We start from the raw sequence: 12,150 nt of genomic DNA on the forward strand, positions 1-12,150 counted from the left end.
TAAACTGCTAGCAGCTGTTAGCAGTAGCACCCTATTACTATAATACCTCAAAAGGACATCAATTTAACAACTTCGAAGTCTGAAGTAGAGAAGTTAATGGCATTATCATTAACACAGATAGTCTTTTTGGTGTGCGGATTGTTCTGACACAGTACACACAGTTACTGCTCTAAATGCTTTAACAGACCATTTTCAACACTTTTATAAGTCGACTTTGCCGTACAGTAACTCAAAAAGCTTGACAGCAGTGATGACATCTTACTGTGCCTGCCAATTCCCAGTAGTCTCTGAGGATGTTTTAAAGGTGGATAGATCAATATTGTGAAGAAAGCCTTGGGTAAATCCTGTTAGAAACCTCAACCTTCCCATTGATCCACGTAAGAATTGAATTCTGTTCAAACCACCTCCCCACCGAGTAGACTTCTAAAGCTGATTCAACACTACACAGAGGTGTAGATGCTGCAGAGACATTCAGGAGGCAAATCTTCAGAGCTTTCAAAACACACCTCAATGTCATGCTTGCCCAGATGCCACACCACATGCTATATACAAGGCTTAGGAGATGCATATTTATCAGTGAGCTAGCAGACAGGGGGGATTTGATGGACGTACATAAAGCAGTCTGTCGGTGAAGTTGAAGATGCAGTGTGCAGTATGTAAGCAGTGCATTTGATTTTATAGTGATCTATTACGGACACAAAGCCCAGGAATGTGAAGTCAGAGCATGCTAAGAGCAGTAATGTGTTATTGCTAGTAATTTTTAGTAATGTGTCAGCGATAGCTGTCTCTGCATTATGATTGTCCCCATTTCGCTTCCTTCATTATACCGTCCCCCATCCAAATGACCTTCTCTAAACTGTAGCCTGCGTTTTTTCCCTGTACTGAACACTCGTATGATTGATATTTAACTTTAAATTGCACGCACGATGGTTTTCAAAGTCAAGCACTGTTATCATTTTCACAACGTTGCTTCATTTTCCAGCCCAGTGGTGAGGTTAAAAGAATGTGCTTTGATGCAGCTTTCTCCGCTAAAAAAGAGCACATTTTGTATCGTTTGAAAAACAAATGTTTTCAGTAGTCTGTTCGTGTACACACACAATAGCTTAATCAATAAACCTAACTAAAGCAATCAATAAAACCTTTCACTAAACATATTAGTCAACAAAATCAAAATAGTACATCTTTGGGTTGACTATGAATAACTTGAATGTGTATGCGGTAACTTGTTGAATTTCCTTTGGCTTTGCTAGCAGCTTTGAAGCTTCCCGTCACCATGGGAACAGCCGAAATAACCCGGAGGATACCCGATTGAACATGAATTCCAAGCATAGACAGACACTATTCATGGAATTGAGTTTAATGGGCACCTTATGGGTACATCAACGACAGCTATCCTTTTCATTCTACAGCAACAGCTAATAGAATAATGGCAACCATTCACTTATCTGCAGCCCTTCACAACAACTATAATTGATCCTTTTGGAAGCATCTCATGTCCAGTCAGACCTTAGCAAATAATCCTAACCAATATATCCTTTATTAAGCTTTCAGCACTTTTCCACCACCAGCTTTTGAAATTTGTGGAGACAACCCTAATTACATTTTTTTCTGGCAGGCAGGTAAGATAACATCGATTCTTGTTAGCAGTTATTTTTTCCTGTGGTTTTATTTTTGCCGTTCTCTTTATTAAATAAAATTTTATTGGAATATCTTGAAGGTCTCTAAAATATAATTTTAGCTAAAATATAAAAGCACATTTTTGCCTCGAGAAAAACTGAGAGTGAGAATTTAAAATAAGAAATACAGATACATTGTGAAACATAGTGACATATTGTTATTTTTTATTTTATTTTTTTTATTTATTGATTGCCCTGTTATTTTTCTCTTTTGTCTTGCTCTCTCTTAATGAAAAAATGTGCCTCAAGGAGGTTTAAGCTTGATGCATCCGAAACCAAATACAAACCCGATTCCAAAACAGTTGGGACACTGTACACATTGTGAATCAAAAATGAATGCAATAATTTACAAATCTCATAAACATATTTTATTCACAATAAAATATAGATAACATCAAATGTTAAAAGTGAGACATTTTGAAATGTCATGCCAAATATTGGCTCATTATGGATTTCATGAGAGCTACATATTCCAAAAAGGTTGGGACAGGTAGTAATAAGAGGCCGGAAAAGTTAAATGTACATACAAGTTATTGTACATATAAATGTACATATAAGACAACTTATTAGGTCAATTCGCAAGATCATTGGGTATAAAAAGAGCCTCTCAGAGTGGCAGTGTCTTTCAGAAGTCAAGATGGGCAGAGGATCACCAATTCCCCAATGCTGCGGCGAAAAATAGTGGAGCAACCCAGAGTAATCAACCCCACCTCGACAGGAGGAATGGTGCAACACACCTACGTGAGTAAAACATGTTTTTATATGTAATAGTATTGCATTGTTATAGATCATTTTGCTTATGTGTATGTGTCTAACAGAACATACCTTTAGCATGCTGGAATCGCCAGGGCTCGCAAAGCCCAACATGCCAACAAAGCCACAAACGCAAGGTACTGTGCGTCCCGTTGCTGTGTGTTTTCAAGACGGGCTACCAAAACGAAAGTGCGTAGGCAGGCCGATGAATCTCGTAATATTCCTTTCTTGTTCTGCTATTCTCTCTCTCTCTTGACTTGAAATTTAAAGGGCGCACACGCATGTGTATGCGTGTACGCCCGGTTCGCGCTTATATCGAACAATCGTACGGGCTATGTAATACAAAAATAATAGTCCAATCAATTGTGGGTGGATGAGAAATAATTGTGTTTGTTTGATAAAGACGTACTTGAATCATTCTGGTTGCCGCTCTCAAAACAACCCCTCCCTCATGTGAACTGAACTGACAGGGGCATAAATATGACAGCAAATATGCATTAAATATGCAAATCTTATTCAATCCTAGCCGTGGGCGTTTACTTCCAAGTCTCCAGTGCGTCACGGCCATCAAAACCCAGCGATTTGGAGCGAGCTTTAAAACCAAGAAAATAGAAATAGAAAATAGCCTATTACTAATTAGTTATGATATTTTTGAATGTCAAAACCACACGAACGTCATTAGTTGACCTCAGACAACAGTATAAAAAAAAAATTAAAAGCCAGTTCATGACACCTTTAAATCAAAGTGAGAAGATGGGGTGGTGCATGGCTGAATTTTAATCATACTACCCACATTCAACATACTTTTTTTAAAAGATTGTGACGGAAGTTCAAATTCAGGTGTAGTACCGAATCAGACAATGTGTGATTTAGGACGCAGTGCTTATCTTTCCCAGTGTTCCTAATCCACGATTCACTTCACTCCAGACCAGTTGGTGGCAGTAATGCTCTATTAGGTCTGTCTGCTAACCTCTAAAAGAAGTGGAGTGAGCTTTTGAGTACTATTTACCATTGCAGTTAATTTAAATGTTGTGCAATTTAGTCAATTTAACTGGTTAGTATGGACTAATTTTTTAATTTTTTTTAAAGCAGTTTACAAACAACATATGAATTGCAATTATCTTTGTGTTATTTTAATACTTAAGTAAAAATCCCGGAAATGTCCAAATTCACAACGTGCCATCAGCCAAACATCAAGCATAGCGTCAGTTCTGGCAGGTCATGTTAGTTAAACTCGAATCAGCTGATCATGTCTACATATAGGATACGACGTCTATCACAGCATACATAAAAGCTCCTTCAGTACTATCAGCAGCTATCACGTTTCTCCAGAGCTCATTTACCCTCCTCCACCCCAGCTCCAACTCTCATCCAGTCAGGATTTGCTAATTTTCATATGAACATTTGTGATATCTGCAATACTAATGTTGGTTTTGTTTTGTTCATGATAGTGGTCCTGCCAGAAAGCTTTTTTTCTGACATCTTAGTAGTTTTATATACTTTTATAGTATTTTATTTATTAAAAATTAGCTCTTTTAAAAAATATAGATATAGTTAGTTCCCTTGTTTGTCATTGCATGTGACACATATCATTTTGGTTTATCATTTTGATATTTATTCTAGTATATCTAGTTTTTATATCTATTTTATATCTATTGTTAAGTTTTTCCTGTCATATTTATATTTTATTTCACCTTAAGTTTTACTTTTAGTTGATGTCTTTTTCTTTTTTATTAAAATCCTTTCCTATTTTTCTTTCTTCTTTTGTATCTTTTGACAGAATTTACAAAGTGAAAGAGATCATTGATGTTCCAGTTTTATGTCTCTGCCATTGTTTGCCCTAGGGACAGTGTAACAAGCAACATCAAGACAGTAATTTTTCAATATGCATTAATTAGCTAAAATGTTCTATATACACCCATTCTGTACTATACTTATTGTTTTCTTATTCTACATGGTTGGCATGTTTTTTTTATAAGAACCCTCTTTTCATTTTGTTTTGCCAGCTTTGTTTGCACCAGCAATTGCAATGATCTTTTGTTTGATAACCTGTTCAGCAGAGCACAGCCTCATATTGCCAATATTGAGTGGATGCTTTAGGAACACAATATAATGAAAACACACGTTAGGTGAGGTTTAAGTTATCGGTCACTTCTCTATCTTGCCTCAACAAAGCACCATCCCATTCAATTAAACAATACTCTGACCGTATCTTTCACAAATCAATATCCATGATAAACAGTAGTGTCCAGTTTGACCAATCACAAAGGTCTCTGGGTGAACCAGATAGCAAAAGCACACAACTCGTAGAGACATATGAGGTCAGCAGTCGCTTTACCTGCAATGCCTTCCATACATCAATGTCTGTGGTAGAAGTGGAGAAACAGCAACACATGGCAAAATGAAGTGCATTTGATGTCTAAATGATTGCGAGTTGGAATTGATATATTAATTTAGTGTTGTGTGAACAATGAGACCTGACTGTATTCAAAAACAAAAACATTTAAAGGTGATGATTTTATGTTTTAATGCATAGCACTATACTTTAAAGTCCTGTTTACTTGTACATACTATGTATGTACTGTAATTACACGTAATGTCAAAATAAATTGCAACCTTTAATTTGTGTGTCACCAAATCAGAATGGCAAAAATAATGAGATTATAATACAATATACATTTCAGTCTGCTTGGCCAATGTATAAATGACAGCATTTCCTTTACAGAATACAGACAATTTTGGTAAATTAATCTTTGCTAGAATAATTTCAAGGGTCTGGCACGAGTAAACAGCAGTTGATTCGTTTCATTCTGTTCTGGTAAGCTACTTTATTGCAAATTATTTCCTGCCTGCTTGTGACCATTGTATTAAATTACAGTAAATGCACTTTTCCAATAGCTATTCCAATGGCTTTTTGTGTAGCAACAGGCAGGGCCATTTAAATGTATTATTTTTTCCCCGGGACTGTTGAAGTGATTTGAATTAAAGGTAAAATAACCTGCTTTTTAAGATAAAATCATCTATTCATATTCGACTAAGAAGGCAACATGTACAAGTTATTGCTTTTGACAATGATTTGTATTATAAATAATATTATTTGATGATTTCAAAGTCAAAACTGTTTTATTTATTCATTTGCTCTGTCTTATGTCCCCTTTTTCTCCCATCATTTTTGTTTTGATATTTTCTAACAGTGATCATTTTTTAAAGAGATGCTCAAAAAGAGTTTCGGTGGACCTGCTGAAACTGCCTTCCAGCATGCTCCGCTGTGTTATTTACCAGCCTGTATTTGTGTCTGTTTTGATGAAACAAAGCAGGGAGGAAGATGGGAATTTGAGTGTGGAGAGGGAAGAAAAAGCAAACACACAGAGGGGATTTAAAACATTTGAAATGTCTTGCAGGTGTGTTAAGTGACCTTTAAATCACCACATGCCAATTCTATCACACAAGTGCCTCACTGGCGATTCCTTTTGGAACCTGTTTTGACTTATTTATAAAGATACAGAAAATCAATGAGAAAGTGTAAGCATATAAAATCTTTGCCACATTATTTTGACATTTTTATGGTGGACTATCATACCCAAGTGAATATGTTGCCATTAACATTATTTGGGGCGTTACGCATTACAAGTGGCACAAGATAAAGTATGTAATCTGATTACTTTTTTCAAGTAACTAGTAAAGTAACACATTACTTTAAAAATTACATTGTCAGACAAGTAGCACAAGTTAATTTGTTTCTCCATTTATTGACTGACAACGTGTCCCCATGTTGACATAAATCGTGTGAGGTAAAGAGGTGTTGTAAACATGATGCTTATTGTAGTTCTAGACTAAAGATAGACTGATAGATAGACAGACAAACAGATAGGCAGTCAGACAAACATATGGACAGGCAGGCAGGCGGGCACACAGACGGACGGACGGACGGATGGGCAGATGGGTGGATGGGCAGACAGACAGGCCCTGGATCACTAAGGTCAAGTAAATCCACACCTTGACTTAAGGTCAGTCTGAAAGTTAGTCAGACAAACATATGGACAGGAAGGAAGGCAGGCAGACAGACAGAAAGATAGGCAGGCAGGCAGACAGACAGACATATAGGATGACATATAGGGGGACTCCCTGTGCTTTGTGCACTGTTCACAGCATCTTAAATTTGCATTATAAATGAACATGTGCTTTAGCCTGACAAGCCAGACCCACCTCAAGATGTTTGGTCTGGAAACTCACCATTGACAGGGCTCAATCTGAGGGGCGGGATAAACGGTTGTCTTTCAAACACCCTCTGCACGCGATAGGATAGCGCTACAACCAACCAGAGCAACAAAGGCGGAGCTAGTTGACAAATTAAACATTCGCCATATCGGTCGGCAAAACTCCAAACACATCTTCCCGTCTTAAGAATGACTTCAGTGCCGTTCTTTGTTCTTTTCTCAGAGAAAAGCTTAACTCCAAGTCTTCCAGAGTCGCGGTCAAAGCTGATTCGAAAGACCGGCGTACGCCAGCTTCTGTGTTTACTAGTAGCACGCAAATGCAACTTGGCCGTCATTATGTTAAGCCCCGCCCACCGACTCTATACACAATGTGATTGGCCCAACCAGAGTTTGGCATTTACAGCTCAGACGTGTATTGAGAGTTGCTAAACGACACTCGCGGCAGATTAGATTTGCTGCCGCTAGGGTGCATCTAGATTTCTAGGCTACATGTGCTTCATAAGAATTAAATTAATTAAAGTGTTAGTTCACCCAAAATGAAAATTGTCATTAATTACTTACCCCAATGACGTTCGACACCTGTAAGAAATTAAGATATTTTTGTTGAAATCCGATGGCTCAGAAAGGCCTTCATTGACACCAATGTCATTTCCTCTCTCAAGACCCATAAAGGCACTAAAGACGTCGTTACAAAGCTCATCTCACTACTGTAACGATGAGTCAACAGAGTGGGGATCCAAATGCAATTTGATTGAGACAACAATCCACCATCGAAATCTGGAGTACAGGCAAGATCAACATACATGTAGGCAGTCCAAACAATTAAATACAGCAAGGCAGGGACCGTAGGCAAGAGAGCAGTCCAGAAACAGGTAGATAATCAAAAACCAATAGACATGAAACCATGCTAGAACGCTCAGAATTGTAATGGTTACACTTTACAAGACTTCACAGTGAATGGCAGAGTGAACCAGGTTTATATAGACTGAGGTGATGAGGCTAATGGCACACAGGTGTAAACAATGATGGCTGATGAGTCAGGGCAAAGGATTATGGGGAATGAAGTCCAGAATGGGGATAAATATTGAGGTGAAGGAGCCCTCTGGTGGCGATCAGAGGGAACCCCAGAGGCCTGATTTGTGACAACTACATTGGCTCTACAATAATTTTAATGAAGCGACAAGAATAGTTTTTGTGGGCAAAAAAAACTAAATAACGATATATTCAATACTAAAAATCAATACTCAGCGTATTAATTCATGATTCAGATTGCGTGTTGAACTGCTGAAATCACGTGATCCGAATCAATCAATACGCTGATTCATGACCGTTCAAAGATGTTTTGAAATCGGCCATCACTATATAAGTCGTTATTTAGGGGGTTTTTTTCCGTACAAAAACTATTCTTGTCACTTCATAAAACTATTGTAGAGCCACTGTAGTGAGATGAGCTTTGTAACGACGTCTTTAGTGCCTTTATGGGTCTTGACTCTTGAGAGAGGAAATGACATTGGTGTCAATGAAGGTCTTTCTGAGCCATCGGATTTCAACAAAAATATCTTCATTTGTTCTGAAGATGAACGGGGGTCTAACAGGTGTCGAATGACATGAGGGTGAGTAATTAATGACAGAATTTTCCTTTTTGGGTGAACTAACCCTTTTTAATACCCCCCTAAACTATGTGAGGAAAAAAAAATTGTGTTCACAATTATTACCAATGGGATTAAATTATTAATAACATCCTTTCATGGTACAAAATTATATCTTTCCTATCAGAGTTGGATTTTTGCTCTGCTGATAGGGAATAGCAATATATTCTGAGAACTAATTTTCTAATGTGCCTGAATGTGTCCTGATGAATTAAGAAAGTCTGGTCTAAAAATTCACACACCCTCTAAGTTAATGTTTCAATTACCTTATATTAATCTGATTGTCACATAACCATTCAGATAAAATTATTGCCAGAGCTGAGAAGATAATCATAACTTATCAGCTCTCCTTCGTTAGCACCTGTCGTAATATATGAAATTGTCCTGCTGAACTGTCATCACTTAATTGCATTGTTAGTAACAGAAGACTGCTGGCGAATCCCCTACCAAGACGGACCTGTCATGCTGAAATAAAACATCAAGGCCACTTGCGAGACATCAGGGGTAAAAAAACCTAAAATGTGGAATCTGAAAGCGTGTCTGTGTGCATGTTAGCACACATGTGTCTTTTTCGCAAGCATGAAGTCACGCTGCAGGGGAGGTGAATTTAGTTACCCATAAATAATCTGAAGGGCAGCATTTGTCCCATAAGTGCTAATACAAAGGGACAGACAGATAGATCTTCACCAGAGGGCTATAACCTCTTGGTTTATAGTACATTATTCAGTGACATATGGCAAGGCTTTGCCATTTAAGTAAGCCTGGCTTATGTGTTTAGAACCATATTAATGTACTGTGTTATGATGCTGATATTGCAGTGTCATTTACACTGAATTTTTTATTTGATTTTGTTTTGGTTTTTTTATTTCTAAATGCATTTTTTTAAATTTAACTTTTTAAATATCACTCTTTATTTCTTTCTTTTTTTGAGACCCAACAAATAATTGGTGGACCCCTGCAATACCATTATGGACCCCCTGTTGAAGAACACTGATCTAAGCAGAAAGGTTATGTTGATGTTTCCTAAGATGATTAAAGAGACAAGAGTTTAAAGGGTTAGTTCACCCAAAAATGAAAATTCTGTCATCATTTACTCTGCCTCAAGTTGTTTCAAACCTGCATGAATTTCGTTCTTCTGCTGAACACAAAGGAAGATATTTGGAAGAATGTTTGTATATAAGCAGATTTTGAGCCCCATTGACTACCATATAGGGGAAAAAAATACTATAGTAGTCCTTCTGTGTGAAAGCAACCACGTACCGGAATTGATTACCGAATTGAACCCGGGTCGGGGACCTAGTAACATTGCGGGATTCGACCCGGGACGAGTGCTGTGTGAACAAAAGCCAAAATTAATGCTGCAACGTGTACGTAGTTATCGTGGGACTCCTAGAGCTTGTTTTTTCAACAATACAACCCTGCAGTGCAAGAAGAGCTAGTCGGTGTTTTAAACACAGAGAGTGTTCATATACAAAAGAAACTAAAATTAAACAAGCAGAAATGTGTGCAAACTGGACACAATTCGAGACCACGGAGCTCCTTACTATCCGCGCTGAAGTTGAGATCGCTCGCTATTATACGTCAAATGTCACGTGTCAACTCGATCCGGGACCGTTACGGGTTGTGTGTGAAAGCGCACATATTACGGTATTTCGCTGGCAGTGTGAATGGACCAAATCTAGCGGCCCGGGAACAAATGCCGGGTCGCATTATCCGTGTATTTGCCGGAATCGCAGTGTGAAAGGGGCTATAGAGAAGCGTGGCTGACACAGGACAAATGTATCGTCATCTGAGACAGCAGAGAGTGGCTAGCGCTCTGTAGAGCAGTTTGTCCGTTTAGGGCTACAGTAGAAACTTGACGGCGCAAAAATGATGACTTCACATAAGGGGGCCCGTGGTGTATGTAGATAGAAATGGCTCATTCTAAAACATAACGGTTTATTGTATAATGTCTTTATATACACTGAATACATATTATATTGCATTTCTGTCAATAGATCCTCATAATTAGCTACTACACAATGCACTTTTTGACAAAATGACAAAAGAAACACAAAAATGACAAATTTAGGGAGAGAACTTTCATTTTTGGGTGCACTATCCCTTTACGAAGAGATTAATTGATGCCGCTGTATCTTCTAGGTCAGTTCTTGGTTAATGAAATGATTCTATTAACTCAGTAACACATGTGGAAGGGCTTGTGCCCTGTCTACAACTGATCAGTGCCTTTAGCATTTGGCCACTTTTCAGATGTGAGCTAATCAATGTGTGAAAAGTGACAGCAGGGGTGCAAACAAAAGACATGACAGCGTCAAATGGAATTATCACACACAATGATGGGTTGATTGGCAATTATTTTCCTTGATTGAGCATTGGTGTTATCAGAATGACGGCAGAAGAATGGCCTCCATATTCATTAATAGACAAAGTTCAGCAGAACCAGGGAGTTACAAAGATACATTCTTGAGGTTATATACACGAATGACATTTCAACATGCTATTCTAGACACTTTTTTTGCAAAAAATCAGATAATAAAATATTTCTAATCAATTCTAAAATCCAAGCAGCAACCCCCCTGTTTCTCTTGAAGCCAATACGGAAGTGACTTAAACAGCGATTCCTCAACTGGCCACTAGGGACAGGCTCCAGAAGGGAGCAGAATCTCATTGAGCCCCATGTTAAAATTCCCAACTTTACAGCTGAAAAAAACATGTTTACAGCCTGGTACAAATCGTGTATTTGGTCTATACGGATAATTTTCCCCTTCATGACAACTGTGAGGAGCGTGATTTTTTTTTAACTCATTTGTTTACATTATATAAAGCCTTAAAGTTCTGCATAATTAAGGGAGTGGCCACTTTGACTGACAGGTGGATAGCCGTTTGTCTGCTGTCTGTTACTCATCGCGCCAGCTCAGCTCCGTCCATGTCCCGCCTTTTTGCCCATTGTCAGTTATCCGGATGGCATTATGTTTCAGAACTGCTCTTCAGAAACCTATGGGTGACGTCAAGGACACTACGTCCATATTTTTTACAGTCTATGCTAAAAATGCAATTCGTGTGCATTGATGTAAATTAGATTTAAGGCTTTGCCATTTAATGACATATGATAATGGCAATGGAAAGGTATATAGAAGTGAAAAAGTTACTCTTGGGTCACAATTGACTATGGCAGATGATTGGTCTTATAGGCCACAATATTTTTGCAGCAGGAGGTTGCTTATTAAAAACAAAGGCGTAGCTTGATGACGCCTGGATTTTGCAGGGCTTTTATTATACCACAGATGACCATTTCCGCCTTTTCTGGTCATGCGTACGAAGTGCTGTTTTATCATATTAGATACATTATGAGTGTGCTGAAAATTGTTATAATGCTACTCATGCTACACTTGTTGCACACTGCAGTAAGTTAGATCGATATTAGCCATGGTAAAACACGGTACTCACGGAAAATCATGACAAAAAGATTAAAACAATAAGACCACATTTGTTGAGCTACATAACAATGATTCGTTTTTCTGCCGATTAATGTATTCAAACAGTTGTCGCCTGTCTAATATTTTAATAATAGCATATTTAGTTATTTCCATGGTTTCTACAATATTAAACCGGAAATCGAGGGCAAAATGCTTGTTAAAATCCTGTCCTTGGTTAAAATTGCTTATTTCTCTGGATTTAAACATTCTTGTAAACATTTTGGATAATGTAAGTACACAAGTCATCAAAATATATAACACCGTTCGAGTGGTTTTAGATATTTGAATCTAAAAATCTTACATATTGTGCCTTTAAATGTGCGCCCATTTCAGTTATCACAACAATGATGAAAAGGTGAATTTGGAGTGTCTCCTTTTC

This window comes from Pseudorasbora parva, chromosome 15 (assembly GCF_024679245.1).
Source record: "Pseudorasbora parva isolate DD20220531a chromosome 15, ASM2467924v1, whole genome shotgun sequence".
Taxonomy (NCBI): Eukaryota; Metazoa; Chordata; class Actinopteri; order Cypriniformes; family Gobionidae; genus Pseudorasbora; species Pseudorasbora parva.